The sequence below is a fragment of the Lepus europaeus genome, chromosome 3 (assembly GCF_033115175.1).
Source record: "Lepus europaeus isolate LE1 chromosome 3, mLepTim1.pri, whole genome shotgun sequence".
Taxonomy (NCBI): Eukaryota; Metazoa; Chordata; class Mammalia; order Lagomorpha; family Leporidae; genus Lepus; species Lepus europaeus.
In genome coordinates this window covers 66,109,649-66,130,636 of record NC_084829.1, presented here as the reverse complement: position 1 = coordinate 66,130,636, position 20,988 = coordinate 66,109,649, and the positions used below count along the sequence as shown (strand labels likewise).

Here is a 20,988-nt window from a genome sequence, read left to right as displayed (position 1 = left end):
AAAGCAGAAGAATATCATTTTCATTTTCTCTTCCTGTTTAAAGACAGAAAATAATTAATGTTGCTTGGTAGTCTGAGAGCCACAAAAATCTCAGGAATGTATATTCTAGTAGAATTTCATACTTTATGCTTATCAATGGATTACATACTTTGCTTCAGCAATCACTGCTGAGAATGTCAATATAAGAGAATTCTAAGGAGTCCAAGCAACACTTGTAGAACTACTATTGGCAGGGAACTTTATTAATGATATAATAATGAGAAGACAAGTTATTAATCACAATCCAAAGTTTTAATCTATTTTATAACTATATTCTACCTATATCCATAACCAAATTCAAGTAAATATCATGCTAAACTTAAAGAGTTGTAAGGAATGCACCAATGTAATTGGTGGGATTAAAGATACTTTTTTTTGGTTATTTTCTTATTTTTATTCAGGAAATAGACATGTATTACTGTTTCAATAAGAAAAAATATTAACAATTAGAAGTAGAGAAAATATCGCTGGGGCTTTAACTTCTGAAGTCAGCATGAACAAACTGGTGTAAGTGCAGCTCTGCAGCCGGCTACACAGAAGCCAACCAGCCAAGGGCCAACTTTGCAATACTGAGCCCCCTTTGGCAAGTACTAAGGAAGTTGGCCTATCAGCAAAGCACATTACTAAGCACAGCGTGTACATTGTTGTAATATGCTTTCACAAAGCTCTGTCCCAGGCAATGAACCACCTGCCCAAGGACAATCAGTTTGTTAATGAAAGTGTGCTTCTGAAAACCATCTACCTTCATCTCACGCTAGCAGTGTTAACCTTAAAGAAGGCACAGCTGTTGTCTAATACTATATCTTTCAAAAACTCCTCCTTCTTAATATCACCTGGGGTAAAAACTCCTGAACTATCATTCATTGCCTTCCAGGGTGTATTAGTGAAAAGTTGGAGCCAGAAATCAAATCCAAGTACTCTGATGTGAGACACGGGCTTTTTAACTATTCTAAGATACCTACCCCTCCAAGAAGTTTTTGAAGATCTTGTGTATACATATCTCCAGTAGTTCTGTTTATCTGGGAAACAGTTTATCTGGAGAACCTTTACTGATATATCCATTTTTACATAGATGGGAACAAGATTTGTGTAGACTACAAAGATTTGGAATGAGAAAAAGGAAAGGGAAAAATTCCCTGCTCATTATCTATTCCATCATCTTTCCAAGCATCAGGTTTTCCATCTGTAAAATGGTGATAATAGTACCTGCCTACAGACTGATTAAATTAGGACAGTGCCCGGGACAAAGTGAGTATTCATAAAATAATGACCAAAAATTACCAAAGCCATGTTACGATGCTATTGGGATGTTTCATTTTTTCTCTGCCAGAACTAAATTGTTTGGGCTTTTAACTGTCCAGCACCTTAAGTTCTGCAAAAGTTACACTGTAGTAATACTCTGGGGACACACAAAATTTAGTATTATAAATCTGTTTTAATATGTACTTAAAAGAGAGCTCCCATAGTGTATAAACTCAATAAGTCCATTTGACTTATGTGATGTGATGAATTTCAGTCTAATTGAGACCTAAGGTAATTGTCATTAAATTATTTGATTCTAAAAAATATTATTAGGAGAAACTATAAGCATAATAATTATGTCCTCTATTTTGACCCCTAGTTTGGCAGTACTTTCTTGTGCAGCAGTTAAGCAGGTGTATGGCCTGCCTGTTTTGAAGAACTGGGTTTAGCAGTTCTGTTGTGGGGGCCCTAGTCATGTCAGCCTTTTAAAGGATTGAATGCTGTGTTTTGTTTGTTTTTTTGAACAAAGACTGTGCACTCAGCACTCAGCTCTCTGCTGAGCTGCTCACCTGGCCTGCCAGGTGTTTTCTCTCCATTTAACCACGTAACCACTCAGTCTGAGTGACTGAGCACTCTCTCTTTGTCCCTTCCATTCTGACACATGCTCTATCACCAATAAACCTTGTTAATCTGTAAAAGAAAAAAATTATGTCCTCTGTTGCTCATGTAAAGTCTTTGAATAAATAATTCACCAGAAGCAAAATAAATTACCAATAGCTAGAATCACATAATTTTATCCTTTCCACATATTCATATTATAAATCATAATATAAATTTCTGAACTTTATTAACATGTTAATGCAGTTGGTCATTTAATATAAATATTTACAGTCTATTGAAAATTTTCTTTTTGTATTTAATTTACAGAAAACTATAAAGGGTTTCAATTATATTGTACCATGTTTACTATTTATAACATTTAGTTTTTTTATTAACTTGAGTTTCCAGTAATTTCCAATGTTATAGGAGATTTGTGAAAAGTATTGTTACAGCGAGTAACTGGAGGTGGATTGTATTAGTCTTTCTGTTACTCTAACAATACCATAGACTGGATAGCTTATAAAGAAAAGAGGTTACTTTGCTTCATAGTTCTGGAGGTCCAAAGTCATGGAGCCACATCTGATGATGGGCTGCCTGCTGACAGAGTCCATGGGAAAATACAAGGCATTACAAAGCAAGAGACAGGAGGCATACACATGTATCTATATCCTCTGTTTGCCTACTCCCTCTCTTCTTACATAGCCACTAATATCTAATCATTGGGTTCCAACCTAATGACTTCATCTAATCCTGATCACCTCCCCAAGATCCTACTTCTAAATAACATAGTCATATAAAAATTTCCCCTCTTACTACCTCACAGTGGATATTAAAATTAACACAATAATCCTTAGGGGACACACTTAAAAACCATAATCCAAGCTGTATCAGTGATGGAGCTATATACAGTTATGTTCTTTTGACGCATAAAGTGTCCCCAGTGTTCCTTCTCTGTAGTTTTAGAATCCTATAAATTTCTAACCAGAGATTACATTCTTCAGTCTTTATTGCAACTGGGTGAGTCACGTGATTTTTGACTAAATTTTAATAAAAAGGATATAAATGTTAACAATATGAACAACTACCAAATCATATTTTGTGGGCAAAAAAAAAAAAACTATTTAGTTTCATCTTCCTTTTTCTGTTGGCTGGGAAGGATGATGAGTGTAGTAGCTCTCTCTGTTGGATCCAGATATAGAAACAGAGTAGATGATGAGGAAGTAGCACTGTCAGCCATTTGGGGTGGTGGGAGCTCTCAGGTGATCTCAGAAACCAGAGCTATTTACACTCTCTGGACTGTCTGCCTACCTATGGACTGTTAAGAAGATTAAAAGAGGGAGTTGTTCTTTAGCCCAGTAATTAAGAAACCACATCAGAGTACCTGTGCTCAATTCCAGGCTTGAGCTCAGGATTACAGGTTTCTGCTAATGAATACCCTGGCAAGCTGAGGTGGTAGCTGGAAGTCATTAGATTCCTGCCATGCATGTGAAAGGCCTGCACTGCATTCCTGGTTTCTGCCTTCAGCTTTGGAGTGGACCAGTAGATGGGAGCTCTCCTCTCTCTCTCTCTCTCTCTCTCTGCTTCTCAAATTAGAGAAGGTGAGGGAGAAGGTTAGGGAAGAGGTGGGGGAAGGAGACAGGGAGGCAGACAGAGAGGGAGAGCACCCAATTAGGATTGTGAGGTTCCCCATCCTCTCAACCTATCAAAGGCTCCTGGGCTCAAACTGGCAAGGCAGAGCACCCAAAACAGCTGGGTCTAGCTGTTTCATAGTCATCACTATGAAAGAATGTGCAAACAAAAGATCTCCTATAATAAGTACAAAGGAGATCCAAAGTAAACAACAGGAATATTTATAGGAAAATATCAAGGGCAAGTCATTACTTACCAATAGTAACCTTGAATGTAAATGGCCTCAACTCTCTAGTTGAATGATAAAGACTGGCTGAATGGATTAAAAAAGACCCATGTATTTGCTGCCTACAAGAAACACATCTCACCAGCAAAGATATATGCAGACTGAAAGTGAAAGTATAGAAAAAGATATCCTGTGCTAACAGAAAGCAAAGATAAGCAGGTGCAGCCATCCTAATATCAGACAAAATAGACTTTAACAAAAAACTGATAAAAGAGACAAAGAAGGAGACTATGTAATGATTAAGGAATCAATTCAACAGGAAGATGACTATAATAAATGTATATGCACCTAATGCCAGGGCATCTTGCTATTCAAGACAAATGTTAAAGGATATAAAGGGAGACATAGACTCCTATTCAATAATAATGGGAAACTTCAAGAACCCACCTTCATTAATGGATGGATAAACCAAACAGATAATCAACAAAGAAACAATAGAGCTAATCTACACTATGGACCAAATGGACCTAAATGGTATCCACCAATATTTTATCCCACAGTAGAATAAACATTCCTTTCATAAGGGTATGGGACTTTCTCTAGGATAGACCGTATGCTATGGTATAAAGCAAGTCTCAGCAAATTCAAAAAAATTAAGTCATACCATGCATCTTTTCTGACCACAATGGAATGAAGCTGCAAATGGACAACTTTAGAATCTCTAGAAAATTTGCAAAGACACGGAGACTAAACATCATGCTCCTGAATCAACAGTGGATCACAGAACAAATCAAAAAGGAAATAAAAAAATTCATGGAAACATGAAGATGACAATATAACATATCAAAACTTTTGAGATACAGTAAAAGCAGTGTAAAGAGGGAAGTTTATAGCAATTAGTGCCTACATCAAGAAATTGGAAAGCCTTCAAATAAATGATCCATCAATATATTTCAACAATCTAGAAAAACATCAAACCAAACCCAAAATTAGTAGAAAGATAGACATAACTGAAATTAGAGAATAAGTCAACAAAAAAAATTGAAACCAGAAAAATAAAACAAGGATCAGTGAAATGAAGAGCTGGTTTGTTGAAAAAATAAGCAAAATTGATACATCATTGGCACAACTAACCAAAAAAAAAAAAAAAAAAAAAAAGAGGGAGAAGACCCAATTCAACAAAATCAAGATGAAAAAGGAGATGTAACTATGGTTACCAGAGGAATTAAAAGAATCATTAGGCATTACTATAAACAGCTATATGCCAACAAATTGGAAAATACAGAACAAATGGATAGATTCCTGGAAATATACAATTTACCAAAATTGACTCATGAATACTTAGAAAACCTAAACAGCCCAATAACCAAGACAGAAACTGAATCAGTAATAAAGACCCTCCAACAGAGAAAAGTCCAAGACTGGATGGCTGCCCTGCTGAATTTACCAGACTTTTCAAGAAAAACAAATTCCAATTCTTTTCAAACTACTCAAAATAATTGAAAGGGTAGGGATCTTGCCAAGCCCTTCTTGAGGCCAGCATCTACTTAATTAAAAAACTTAAAGATACAACAAAGAGCAAGAACTACAGACCAATTACCCTGATCAACATAGACACAAATACCCTCAACAAAATACTAACCAATTGAATCCAATACACCAAAAACGAAATTCACCAGAACAAGTGCAATTTATATCTGGCACGTAGGGATGATTTAATACACACAAATCAATAAATATGATATGTCACATTAACAACTTAAAGAATAAAAATCATATGATTATGTCAAGAGATGCAGAGAAAACATCTGATAAACTGCAACATCCTTTCATGATAAAAACCTTAAGCAAATTCTTTCCAATACAAAAGAACATTCCTCAACACAATCAAGGCAATATATAACAAATCCATAGCAGGCATCATATTGAATGAAGAAAAGTTGGAAGCATTTCCACTAAGATCTGAGACCAGAAAAGGAGGCCCTCTTTCACCATTACTATTCTATATGGTCCTGGAAGTTTTAGCCAGAGCCATTAGGCAAGAAAAAGAAATCACAAAGAGACACAAATTAGAACGGAGGAAGTCAAATTATGCATGTTTGCAGATGTCATGATTCTATACATATGGACACCAAAAGACCCCTCTAAGAGTCTATTGAAACTCATAAGAGAGTTTGGTAAAGTTGCAGGGGACAAAATTAAGACAAAAATTAATAGCTTTTATATACACAGATGATACCATGGCTGAGAAAGAACTTGTAAGGACAGCCACATTCACAGTAGTTAACAAAAAAATTTAAAGACCTTGGATTAAATTTAACCAAGGAGATGAAAGATCTCTATGATGAAAATTACAAAACATTAAATAAAAAAAGAAGAAGACACAAAAAAAATGGAAAAATCTTCCATGTTCATGGATTGGAAGAATTAATATCATCAAAAGGTCCATATTACCAAAAGCAATTTAGAGATTCAATGTGATCCCAATCAAAATACCAATGAAATTCTTCTCACCAGAAAAAAACAGTGTTAAAATTCCTGTGGAAACACAAGAGACCCCAAATAGCTAAAGCAATCTTAAACAACAAAACCAAAGCTGGAGGCATTACAATACCAGATTTCAAGGCATACTACAGGGCAGTTATAATCAAAGCACCCTGGTAGTGGCACAAAAAATAGACTGGTAGACCAATGGAACAGAACAGAATCCCCAGAATTCAATCCACACATCTACAACCAACAAAATTTTTTACAAAGGAGTTACAATCAATCTCTGGAGAAAAGAAAGTCTCTTCAACAAATGGGGCTGGGAAAACTGGATCCCCACATGCAGAAGTATGAACCACGATGCCTACCTTACACTTTACACAAAATTCAACTAAAAATGGGTCAAGGATCTAAATCTATGACCTGGTAACATCAAATTAATAGAGGAGAACATTGAGGAAACTCTGCAAGACACTGGCATAGGCAAGGAGTTCTTGGAAAAGACCTCAGAACCTCAGGCAATTAAAGCAAAAACGGACAAATAGGATTACATCAAGCTGAGGAGCTTTTGCCTGGCAAAGGAAACAAAGTGAACTGACAGAGTGGGAGAAAATATTTGCAAACTATGAAACTGATAAAAGTTTAATATCCAGAATCTCAAAAGAGCTCAAAAAACTCAACAGCAACAAAACAAGCAATCCAGTTAAGAAATGGGCTAAAGATTTGAACAAGCATTTTTAAAAGATGAAATAATGATGACAATGACCCTTCAAACCAGGACAAATCTTTCATAACATTGATTGCACAAAAAATTGACCTTAGAAATAAACTTGCTTTACTAAACCCATCAAAGTATATTTAATTTTGTTCTCTTTCCAGTTTCAGAGCATCATGAAAATAAAGTGAAAGTCACCAACCTTCCATTCACCATAGAGACAGCTGGAACAGGTACTCTGCCATCAGACAGCCTGTGATGAATTTCAACTTTTAACCTAGTATTTATATAGTTAGAAAAGTTACCTAACCCCCAGAAAACCCAGTTTTCTCATCTATAAAATAAGTAAATAGTAACTACCTCATAATTTGAAAATTAAATGAGATAATGATGTGAAATCAATAGCATGTTTTCTGATAATCAGTACTACTAGTTCACATAATTGCTTGTTAACATAATTTACTGTTATTGAGTAATGTGAGGATTAATAAACCACATACTTAAGTACAAAAGGACAAAGAAAATGGAGCAACAGGAAAGGTAAGAATGGAAAAGGAAAATTATACAATTTTTGTATCCTGAGCAATTGATTTTGGAAGTATACTCAAAGAGTAGCCAGCAGTGAAAGCACTTGTACATCCTCTTAAAAATTATAAGACACTTTTCCTTCTTCCTCATTTACTTTATTAATGAGCTATTGCTTCAAAAGTAATCCAGCCTTGGATAAAATTTATCAGCAAACTGGCTTTCTTTATTTTGTATACATTAAGAGAAAAATCATAATTCAAAAATCTTCTAAGTGACTACACTGTTAATCAAAATATAATCAAATAAAGCTACCCTCTAAATCAATGCCCTTCAGTGGCTTCCAATTGCACTCAGAGCATTGTCTAAATTCCTCAGTTTGGACAGTTAATGAGTAGGGTGTTGGTAAAGCCATATGTACCCAAGACAGATACAGGTTATACCTGCTGTTTCTACATAAAGACGAATACTGCATCTTCCACATCACCTCCCCTCTTAAAGTTTCCTAGTTCAGAATATAAATTAAATAATCACCTTCCAAATGAGGTCCAATGTATTCTGTGTCCGATGCCCAGCCACATCCTACCATTGGTTTTTCAGATCTCTGAGGGCAGGCACTAAGCTCCTCCAATATTCTCGCAGTACTTTCCCTGGATAATCCTTACCTGCTATCCAGGCCTCAGTTTGATTTTGCTTCCTCAAAAATACTCTTTAAATTCTCCATGTGAAATTTTGAACTGTACCTCATTCTCTATCATGGCATCTCTGTCTTTGCAATCCTTGTCCTTATCATCATAATTTGACATTATATACACATACATACACACAATGAAGAGCTTTAGTGTTTGTTTACTTCATTTCTACATTTTAAGGTGGAAGAAGTTAAGTGTTTCCATATAATATTTGATTTATATCTCCCCAAAATCCACTGTGTAGTCATTCTTATCCTCATTTCAGAGCTGTGATTCAGGAAACACAAGAATTTTGTCAGTTACAAATGGAGCAAATATGAGAACTCAAGTTTATCTGACTCATAGTTCAAACATTTGAACATGCAGTGGTGATCTGACAGTTTAGTTTAAGTAAATAGTAACTTCACTGTACTCCATTTCAAGAGGTAGAGGAATGGCAATGTTATGAAGAGACCTCTTGGCTGAGATTAAACATTAACAATCCCTCCTAAAAGGAGAAGCCTCAACAGTCTTTGTAACTTGAAGGTAAGGGTCCCAATTCTTTTTTTTTTTTTTTTTTTTTTTTTTTTTTTTTTTTTTTGACAGGCAGAGTGGACAGTGAGAGAGAGAGACAGAGAGAAAGGTCTTCCTTTTTGCCGTTGGTTCACCCTCCAATGGCCGCCGCGGTAGCGCGCTGCGGCCGGCGCACCACGCTGATCCGATGGCAGGAGCCAGGTGCTTCTCCTGGTCTCCCATGGGGTGCAGAGCCCAAACACTTGGGCTATCCTCCACTGCACTCCCTGGCCACAGCAGAGAGCTGGCCTGGAAGAGGGGCAACCGGGACAGGGTCGGTGCCCCGACCGGGACTAGAACCCGGTGTGCCGGCGCCGCAAGGCGGAGGATTAGCCTGTTGAGCCACGGCGCCGGCCGGGTCCCAATTCTTGCTACTAACTTACTCCACTATCCATCCAATGAAGATAATTCTTTCTTTGGCTGCTACTTTATGTGAGCAATATTTTTGAAAATGTATAAATAGGTTCTAGTGTATTTTTTTAAGTTCTAATAATGCGTGCACTGTTGGTTGGCTTTTCACAATAAGAAAGCTGCTACCCAAGAAGAAATGTAGAGGGAAAACTTTTATTACTAGCACTTTATACAATGTTTGCAAACATTTAATGTGATATATTAAAAATATACAATTGAAAGTGATATACATATATATGAATAAAAACAACCTAAAATTTTAGGAAAACTGGATTTCCCAAATCTCTTATTCATATACTTAAGCAGAAATCTATTTAAATTTCTTCAATTATAAAAGGCTAATTAATTAGAAATTACACCTACATTTACCATGTAATTTTCTTATAAAAACTTGACACAGATTAGTCATAGGGCCTATTGTTTTACTAGTTAATAAGTACATCCCAGATGTATTTAGACACTCTTTAGGGAAGAAAATCACTGAAGGTATTTATGTATGATAGCATCATGAAGAACCTCAGTGAAGTAAAACAGATTTTGAGAGACTGGGGAATTTGGATAGATTTATTTTCAAGTGAGCTAATGTGAACAGACCAAAATTTCTTGCCTTCTGATTTTTTCTGATAGGAAGCTTTCCATGCTTCTTATGTGTGGGCCCCAGAAATACCCTGTGATACTCCCTTAGTAGAACACTTTAAGTACATGCAAATCCTGATGGGATTCCACTTCAACGATGTGAACATTCTGTTAGCCTTTTATGTGGCCCATAGCACAGTGGTTATTTCTTTTTTTTTTTAAATAGATTTAATTTTTTTTTTTTATTTTTTGCCAGGCAGAGTTAGACAGTGAGAGAGAGAGAGAGACAGAGAAAAAGGTCTTCCTTCCATTGGTTCACTCCCCTAATGGCCGCTACAGCCGGCGCTGCACCGATCCGAAGCCAGGAGCCAGGTACTTCCTCCCAGTTTCCCATGCGGGTGCAGGGACCCAAGCACTTGGGCCATCCTCCTCTGCCCTCCCCAGCCACAGCAGAGAGCTAGACTGGAAGAGAAGCAACTGGGACTAGTACTCAGCGCCCCAACCAGGACTAGACCCCAGGGTGCCGGCGCCACAGGCAGAGGATTAGCCAAGTGAGCCACGGCGGCAGCCACAGTGGTTATTTCTATAATACCAAATACTGCAGGTGCAAACAAAGAATTTATGATGAATGTTTTCATAGTAACACAGACCTTTACACTAGAAGTACCTTGAGGAAGGTACCTTTTCTAGCTTTGCAATATATAATATGATTAAGCCTCTGGAATACTGCTGAATCCACTGAATTCTTCTGTAAAACAAATGGTTCTGACCAGCGATGGTAACTGAAATAAGTTGGTTAACAAGCAAAAGTTTTACTTACTTATTCTATTCAAATGATAACTTGCTTTCTGTTGGGAGGTGGGAGAGCTATGAATGCTCTTTCTCTCATTGTTAGTTCCAGTAAGGACAGCAAAAATAAGGTTCAATAAAAGCAGTAGGTGGTAGAAGTATGACTTCAATCTAAACTTGCCAGGCTAATTGTACCATCATTTAATTAAATGCAATTTATATCTCTTTAAAAGCTCATACCTGGAAATGCATAGCTGAGTAGGTATGTCTAAGTAACAAATAAAAAATAGTGCAGAAAGTTTTCTTTTCTTCTAACCTTCTTGTTCTTCTAGCATTTCTTTTTTTTACCCATTAATCAAATAACCAGATCTTTTTAATAGGTTTAGTTCAACTCTGGTTCTTCCACTTAACCCTTCCTGTGAACTTAAGCACCCCACTAAGCATGTCCCACTCTCAGTTTTTTGCTCCATAAAAAGAGGACAAAAGAGTAACATTATCATAGAGTTATTATGAATGTTAAATAGGTTTATAAAAACACAACAAAACATAATGAGGCACAGTACTAGACTTGGGAGGAATGGGACTGAGGGGATGGAAAGGAGTGAGAGAGAGACGAAATACGAGTTTGGACTGGAAAGATAGATTTTGAAAAGTAAGGAGGCAGCAGGTCATGATAGTCTGAATGGTGCTGTTTGTTATCACTGTTAGGAGAGGACAGGAAGTAGGAGAGTGTCTGTGTAGTATCCTAGTGTGCCTGGATCAAGTGCTAAGAAGCATTTCCAAGCCCTGGAAGGTAAAGGAAGCAGCAGAAATACTGCTGCTCATCCATGGTAGCCAAAGTGAAATCAGTACCAGTGGAAGCCCCAAATGTCCCCTTTGGATATCTGGGATCTTTAAAGGCTAGAATGAGCAGGAGGGAACGGAGGGAGAAACAGACAGGTAGTACAGTAATGGTAGAGGGAATTTCTGGGGAACTCAGAAGCAGAGAGGCACGGACATAGATTAAATTTTTATTTTGAAGAAAATGGATAATGAGATGTGTCTGACACAGTTTGTGGACCAAAAGTTATATCCACCATATATCTGTCTCTATGTCACTAATGATGTGGGAAGGTCAGCAGATAAGGGGAGGAACTGAGGTCTGACAGTTCCAGCTGAACTGTTGTTGGACAGCTCCTGCCAACCGGTGTGGTAATGTGGGTCACTGATGGACAACTCCAGGCCACTCAAGGTTTGAAGCTGATCCATTACAGTATAGCTGTGGCCTGCCGCTGCATAACAGTCTGGCCTGGCCCATAACAAGCCTCCATTTCTGTGCACCACAGAACCTCCCTTTTCTCCCTTTTCTTTCTGTGATCACCACCCAAGCCTCCCTTTCCGTGCTCCATCTAGGCCTGCCTGCTGTATATCATTTAATCCTCCTTTCTCCTCTCCACTCCCTCTCATGTAGTAGAAACTGCTAACTTAGAACCAGGGCTAGTTAGAAATATCCAATATTGCTCCAGGGTGTGTCCCTGTGATGAACTTTAGGTCATTATAATGTCATTGTAATAAACTTACCATGGGGGACTCTTGCACACCCATCATGCACCTGACTATAGTATTTCTGATGTTTAAAAAAAAGGGGCCTAGAATGGGTGGCATTCAAGCCCTGCCCCAAAACTTCTTCTCTTTTTGAACACTCAATTATGCTGCACTCCAGACATCACTCTCTCTGCCTCTAGATATATAAAAGGAAGGTCTAACCTTGTAGACGGGGTGTAGTTCATTGTAGGGGTTTTATCCTTGTTTGGGGACTTTATATATTTTGATTTTTGTTCATTTCCTCTTTCTTTCAAATTTTCCTGCACTTTTCCTTTGCTTTGTGTAAAACTTATTTCCCAGAACATCTTTATGTTTCCACTTTGAATTCTTTCATGCCTTGAAGGAAGAATCTGGAATAAACCCACCCAGGGATTCCTTAGCCCATAGCACTATTATTAACACTATTGTGACAAACCTGCTGTCTCATATATTGGAGGGTCAATTCCTAAGTCATTTGATATAAAGTACAATATTAAAGTATGTTCACTTTCCAAATGTTATGAAAACCACATCTACAAAAGTCATACTTCAATTGTGGAACTTAGTGTCTCACTAACAAGAAAGATACAATCCAGATGAAAATGGTCATATGATGAAACTAAAACAGAATACACATGTTTTCATAAACTTCTTTGAGGCAGACTACAAATGAATTCCAAAAAAGAATTACCTGGGAATAGGAGGCTAATTTAATGGAATATTGAACTACTGAACAAAAAGGGAAATTTTTTCTGAAACAGTGTGTTTTCAGTGTTATTCTTTGGTTCTTTACCACATAAGTAGTTGGTTAGGAATTTCCATTTCGTTTATTATATTAGAGAAATAAGTAGAGTATACTTCACATGATCATTCCATTGTGTTTATACATTTTTATCAAAAGATAAAAAATAATCATAAAGCAAACAAAAGTTCCAAATTAAAATTTAACAAAGAAAATATATAAACTTTGTCCTGGATCTTTAACACATTAAAATATGAAGTTTCAGGGAGTCTAGATTATAAACAAAAACTCCAACATCATAACATTATTCAGTCCCTAGCATATTAATGTCTAATTTAAATATTGATGACAGCATGCATGAACACTTGAGAAATAGGAACTAACTGCTAATTAGTCTGCCTATAAATTCCCCCATTGTCACTACCTGATAACTCTTAAACACAAATATTTCAGCAATATCTGTTACTTATAATTTTAACATGTTTTGCTCAAACTCACTTGTATGTGTAGATGACCAAAATAACTTTTCTGAATGTAGATGCAAAATAAGCCATTCAAATTTTCTTGTTCATTACTTTCACAATTCATTACAGAATGAAACTAATGATGGCAATCAAAGGGAAGACTGCTTAAAAATCTCTAAGCCATTTATGATAAGATAAAAGATTTTTAAAAATTGGGTAAGAAGACATGACTACTTCATTATTAACAAAAATGCGGAAGTTCACTGCCTAATGAGACTTCTTATTTTTCCCTTTTCCCTCTTAGCTAGTATATTAAGAAAATGTGAATACTTAGGATATTGACTGACTTTAGTTACCAAATGTGTGGTTAAATCTTTAAAAATAACTTGCATAATGTAGTTATCTAGGCAGAGCTAGTGAAACAGGTTTTTGATACTTACTTTGCTTGATATTTCTCTCTATGTATTGGCATGGTCTAAGTTTCGATTCAACAGATTCAGTAGCAATTGCACAGTTACTGCTCACTTATTTCAACCAGTATAGCAGAAACATATGGACTGTCCTTAATATACAATATAGCTGAACATCATATGTACATGCTGCAACAAGGCTGTGCCACTCTCCTTATCAAGGTCAGTAGAATTTGTTTGGTCGGTTTTTTTGAGGATGAAATCTGATTACTAGAAAATTTTCATTTTGAGTATCGTATAGAAATGACTTCATGCCAAGCATATTTTTCTTTTTAGAACTGTTGTCATGAGAATGAATATACAAGTACAATATAACACAATGTTTTTTTTAACAAAATATACAGTTGGAAGGGAGCATTAAAGAATGAAACAGATTATACTTTTGAGGCTACAAGTTGACTATGCTTATGGTGAAATACGAATAAATCTAAACAGAAAATGAGCTCCAGAATAAAATAAGAAGTCACAGAGAGATACTTTATTCAACAGTCCACACACAAATATGTCAAAAGAAAAGGTTGTGACTTCCTTTGGAAGAGGTCAGTTATATTTGGACTCTCATTACAAGTCCAATCTGTTCCATAAATCAGATGTGGCACCAGGTAGACTCTTTTCTACCAAGTAATCAGTATAAAATTACTGAAGCTCTGTTTTCCATTCGGGTGCCACCAGCCCTTCCTTTGCAGTCCTGTTGCTCACTGATCCGTGCCTTAACATCACGTTATACTCATGGTGACATGAATGCCTTGCCTCTGGTTAGCCAGGATATGTGGCCTCTATCACAATGCCAGTGACCTCTGATTCCTAACATCATCTTTTTAAATAGGTGCTCAAACACATTATAGATAAAGTTAGTCTTTCTTGAAAGGGGTTTTAGATATATATTAAAACAATTTAAAATGTACAAAAATGCACATATTTGGAATATTTTGTGGACTTTTTCTAAGGTTCTCATGATACAGACTTATTTAATTCTGTAAGAATTTCAGAAAAGATGTCTCTCTACTGTTTGAATTTTCTAAATCCATTATAGCAATTTTTAATAATTCAAATGTGACTTCAAACTGACTAAGCAAGTTTTATACTAAAATGGTTTTATTGGAGCTCCTTAATATATATATTAGGAGGGAAACATAATACTTTTGCAGAGTAGACTGTCTTCAAATTCCATCCTACATTCACTAGCTTAGTGATGCTGCACAAATTTATCACCCTGTGCTTATTTCCTATTATACAAAATGGGGATGATATTATTTTATAAGGCTTTATGAGATTGCATGTGTTTACATACATTGTTTTATATATACCTTAGAACAGTGTCCTGTGTATAGTTATCATATAAATATTTCTGGTACAGTATGGAAAAAAGCAAATAAAAGTCAAAATCTCTTTCTTTCATAGTCTATTTTTATAATAAATAGGTGACAAGTAAAAAACCCCAACAAAAAATTTGCAGTTTTCAGGGTTATATTCTGTGCCAGTTCAACCCAGTTCGTACTGTATGTTCCTATTTTTCTGTAGTACAAACATATAATACATACCATTTGCATTTATAGCCCTTAAAGGTATTCTGATATTCAAAATAATCTTTTGAATAAAAACAAAGAGAATTATTTTTGAGGAAAAATTTAGGCAAGATTTCATTTTCCTGTGCTATAGAGATTTGAAGACCAGCAATCTATATATTTTTATATACATTAGCCTCAACAAACCACAGGGCCATGTTCTTTTAAGCAATTTATCCACTCTGAAAGTGTTTTAGATTATTCATGGTAGGGGATGGTTAGACACTGTAGACACTACTGAAAATGATCAGATTAAGTGTCCTTAATCTGGAAAACAATGCAGGAAGTGAAATCCCTTGTAGTATTTAGGAAATGCTTCCCCACGGAGCATAACAGCATATCAGTGGAGTCCAAGTGTCTGGGTATACCTGTCAGGCCTGCTTCTAGATTTAATAGGTCTGCCCCCCCATTCCCTGCCTCCTTCCTTTCATTTCTTCCTCATTTCTTCTTTCCTTTCTCGCATTAAAGTTATCCTTCTTCTAAGAGTAAAGTTGAATTTAAAATCCTTTAAAAGGTAAAAAAATTTCTTAACGATCATCTTTCTGTAATTATATACATATTTAAGGTACATTAAAACTTAGTTTTGGCTTTTCTTCTCCACCCTCTCCTCTTGTTCTCTCATTGTTCTTAAAAGAAATTTTTTGTTTGTTTTATTTTGTGGCAAGAAGCCAGACAAAAAGTACTAGCCTGGGGATGCATTCATTTTTCATCTTTTATGCTGAAAGCTGAAATTCATAGCTGTGAACACCATTGTCTCTTAGGCTATCACTCTGAGTATAAAGAACCTGATATACACCTCACTAAAACTCGATGTACTTCTCAGTTGTACAACAAAATAAACAGAGGTATAAAATAAACAGCATTTGTTGGAGGTTATTCATGTCTCAGAGTATAAATAACTTTTTGAGACTCATTTTCAAGACACTACTTTCCTGGTGAACATGTTATGACTTAGAATGGATGTATTTAAAATTTTTTTTTGTTATTTTGTACCCAGTTACAACTCTCCAGTTGAATAATGAATAATATATGTGTTTCACAGGATATAAGGGAAAAACAAATAAGCCCCCAAAGCAAGGAAGGCCAATTAATAGAAAAAATTAATGTAGGATATATATTTTAAAACTTACAGATGTACCCAGAATGATTTAAAGATAAATCTCTACTAAAACAGAAGGAAACAAATTCACACATATCTCTTTGTTAATGATCATCTCTAATAAATGTTGAAATAATGCTTAGAGAAATATCAGGAGTTTTTTATAGAAAATATTATTTAATTTAGTGTAAATCTAATAATATGATGCACAAAATATACTTGAGAAGTTCAACATTTGGAATTATTCCACATTTCCTACCTTGTTCTTTAATGGATATTTATGTATGAACATAAATATTCACACAATTAAACAAAGGACTGAAAACACAAATTCCATATGTAAATCTCTGGGAGCGATGACATTAAGCTTGTCTTATTACATACAGTTCACAGGATATTGGACAAGGAAAGCTTTGGACCTTCTTACCCCAGAGTTTGGCATTACACAGGAGCTGATGGCCCCACTTCTGCCATGTGTGACTGAAGGAAACCCATTTTATTCTCAGATGACCACTTGTCACATAAAAATTATTCAGAGTGTTTATATTTTGGGAAGAACTAATCAATAAGAACTTAGTAGTAGCAAGCACAGCATAGGAGGATTGAGGAAGGCCATAGTTTTGTAGAATATTTTACAAAGCCTCTCCAGGAAAATATGAACAGAGGTTTTATTTAAAAGAAACTTTTTACTAATGTATATGTTAACAGTAACGTAACATAAGTCTCCAAAAAGATTGCACTATGTATTATATGCTGTGTGGCAGCACCCCTGGCCTCCACCAGGAGATGTCAGTAGCACTTTCACCTCTCTCATGACAAAGAAAATTCTCTCCAGATATAGACAGATGTCCTCTGGGAAGTGAAAACACCACTAGTTGTGAATCACTGGAAGATACTTGATGTTGACATCAAAATTGGACATATCACCTTTTTATGAGTGGAGCCTCAGTGAATTTTTCTCAAATATCAATTTTGAGAGAGGAAATTGTCACTGATGAAATTTTCTTAGAAATGAAACAAAGCAAGAAAAATTTAGATGCAATTGTGCTTTTCTTTCACAGCTAAATGTATCAGAGTAGTTCAAAAAGCTCATGGAAAATGTAATTAAAAGTTTATTCTGCTGCAAAAATATTTTGAATTTCCTGCACAGGTTTCTCATCATACGCAGTTTCCATGAACTTTTTGAAGGTACCTCATACTTTATTAATTTTTTTAACATCAATTTTTAAAAGCTATTATCTCAATGTGTCCTTTCTTTAAGGATGTGATAGTGACAGTCAAGTGCTTATTTTTTTTAATAAAATAAGAAGTTGATAGTCATTTGTTGGGATCCTATGACATCCTAAAACATAGTAAGCATGAGTTTATATCTTGTAGTGTGGTTTCATTCATTCTTAAGGAATATTCTCTAATGCTATCTTTCAGAGACTTAAATTAGTAATACTTAAACTATGTGTTTGTTTCAGTCATGTTTCTTATACCCAAAGTAGTGAAATCTGAGTAAGCTATACGCTTTTCTTAATAAGTTTTAGGTGTGTCTGTGTGTATGTAGAATCACGGTGAAACACAGGATTGTAAAATAATTGATATGGCTGAGGCACTTTACTGAAGTCAGAAGACATTCACTGAGTAACTCAAAGAATTACCTATTTTTAACCCAAATTATCTAAATCCAATTGCAAACATGAAGCAACAGAATTTAGAGTTTTAATGCTCATGTAATTGTTTCACTTTTTCTATCAGGTTATATAATTTAAGGTAATTCATAAATGTGTATTTTTTAAAGATTTGTATCTGTTGAGATAAAGTTGAGAGAGTGTCATAATATTTCAGCTGTGGTGAATATATTCATGTCTTAAAAGAACTCTAGGAAATATTTCCAAAGTGCTTGGTATATCCAGATTTTTCCAGCATTCACAATATCCTACACACACACACACACACACACATACATTGTCTCTCTCTCTCATTATTTTATAATCCATTGTTCCATGTGGCCTTAAAAAAAAAAGGATATGGTGATAGTATTACAGATAATTTGTTAATTTAGTTATCCTTAACACTGCCTTGAAAAGTACAATGTATTGAGACAAATTGTCTCAGGCACTTAGACTTGGTTGATCAGATGTATTACATTTATATGTGGGAGATGCTTGTCATTTAACAATACTAGGAAAGATATAACCCTCAAAGATCACCAAAACTGAAATGTCCTTTAAGCAAAAGATTAATGAATTCATCCATGATCTAGCAGTTACTTAAAGAACAAACTTTTTCTAGTGAAATCATTTGGCTTAAAGCTGTCCATCTAGTAATAGTGCCATTCACTTGAAATGCTTAAATACAGAGATATATTTGGTTCATTATTATTAGGCTGATCACTGAGTATAGCTTAATCTGAATCATAAATATTCTAATCTCATGACATGCCAAGTGGCATCAACACGACCTGTCTTTAAACATTATTGAACATTCCCAAAGATAAAATGAAACAGAATGTTAACACTTAACTCTCATTACCAGCAAAAGCCTTTAAAGTGAAATCACTTCCTTAGTGTCCTCTTTTTACTTTAATGTTAGAGGACATCAGGGTCAGCTTCCAGTATTTAAATAAGGCAGAATTTCAAATAGCTAACTCTCAGAGAAAATGTGAATTCACTTTTTTTCAAAGGCTCCATGCAAATTCCATTTGGATTCCTGAGAGACCTTGAGATTCAGTTTGAAATGCACTGTGTAGTATAGTTAAAACATAGAAGAAAAAAACTTCTGGGTGCCAGAACTGTTCTGTAAGATTAAAGGAGGCAATTAAAGAGGTCAGAAAGTTATTGCCATCTATGGGGAAGCTGAGACAATGCATTTGGATGGTGTGCTGGTGACTTTTAAAACTGACTAGCCTCTATGGGAGTTGGATCATATGAGTAGAAAGAGCCAGAGTGAAGATTTTTTTGATAAAGAAAAACATTAATCACAAACTATCAGCAAAAATAACAGTAAACCTGGGCTCACGAAAACATTAGATTTGAAGTGAACAAGCTAGGAACTTAGATACTAAAACAGGGCAATGGTGAAGCTAATATTCCAAGAATGTTTTGGTGGCTTCATATAGTTAACATAATTGCTAATACTTTTCTTAGTCTCAGGGGAAATCTGGATTACAGAGTAGATGCAGGTAATAAATGATTAATAATGACAGGCAGAACATGGAAAGAAATCCTGTTCCCTGAACAGACTATAATCATCTTCAATGAACGCAAGTTCACATAGCTTTGGGACTTGGGTTGCTTCTATATCTGGATACTAGGGTTCATGATGCAAAAATGTTAAATTAAATTTCATTATTTTGATGATAACAATTTGTAGTGAAAAATTGGGCAAACTGAGAGATACTCATTTATGAACTAAAGGGACTTCCAGGCTTCCTCATATTAGAAATGCTCCAATCGTAATATTAATAGAAATTCTAAGAAGAAATAGAAATCTCCAGCAAAAAAAGTCAATGTGAAACACAGAAAAATCTGAAATAAGACAATAAATTGTCTTTAAAGGTATCTATGTCCTCACTGACATTTTTTATATCTGTTCTGTGCTTTCACAATTTTAACAAAGAAATGATCAAAACTGGTGTGATACTTTTAGGACATATCAGAAAGAAAAACACTCAAAATGCAATATAACAGTACAAACAAGCAAAGTGTGTGTGGTGTATGTATGTGTGTGTGGGTGTGTGTGTGTGTGTGGTGTCATCCAGGATATTAAAGCAATAAATTTCAATAGGCAACTCTGTTTGAAAAGTACTTTGTGATTGCTCTGTGAGGTAAATAAATAAAATTTCTGTAGCTAGAACTCATGAAGTAAAAAGTAAAAATATCCCAAAGCACTGTACTTTCTTCCAGACTGAAAAGTTATTAAAACATCTGGAGAAACTGAAAAAATCTTACTGCCAAACCCAATCTTCTTAGCCTGCAATTCAATAATATTCACTGACTAGTCTTTCCTACTGTAACCAGCCTACTTTCATTGTTTTCACTGAAGAATATGTTGGTTATGCTTTTGAATAAATTAACTCCCCCATCCTCAATGTAAAAGCCACTGTCAGCCATGCCTCTCAGATTTCTCTTTATCTGTGCAGGCACAGAGCACGCTTCCTTTCTGAAATCCTGATCACAATTCCTTTTTACTAAAGGCCTCCTGGGATCAAATTTCCCAATTCTGACTACTATATTAAAACACAGAAATTTCAAAAGTAGATCATTAAGTATTTTGTTTTTGACATATTCTTGCTCTTTAATCTAGTCTCTTCTCAAGTGTTAAACAACAGGCAGACATAGTAGGCACCATAGGTGAAAAGTAGCAGAAGATGGGCCAAGTGCTTCAGCCCCTGCCACCCATGTAGGAGACCTGGATGAAGGTCCTGGCTCCTGGTTTTGGCATGGCTGAACCCTAGCCAGTGTGGCCATCTGAGGAATGAACCAGTGGACAGAAGATCTCTATCTTTCTGAATCTCCCTCTTTCTCTGTATCTGTGAATTTCAAATAAATAAATAAATAAATCTTAAAAATAATAAAAATTAAACTTCACAATTAAAAAGCCTCTAATCTTATA

The 20,988-nt window shown here is 35.5% G+C and overlaps 1 protein-coding gene across 3 annotated transcripts in view; it reads right to left on the bottom strand.

The window, feature by feature from the left end:
* ADGRB3 (adhesion G protein-coupled receptor B3) overlaps nt 1–20,988 on the bottom strand; it is an 862,679-nt gene that overhangs the window by 326,767 nt on the left and 514,924 nt on the right. The gene's annotated exons all lie outside the window — the stretch shown is intronic.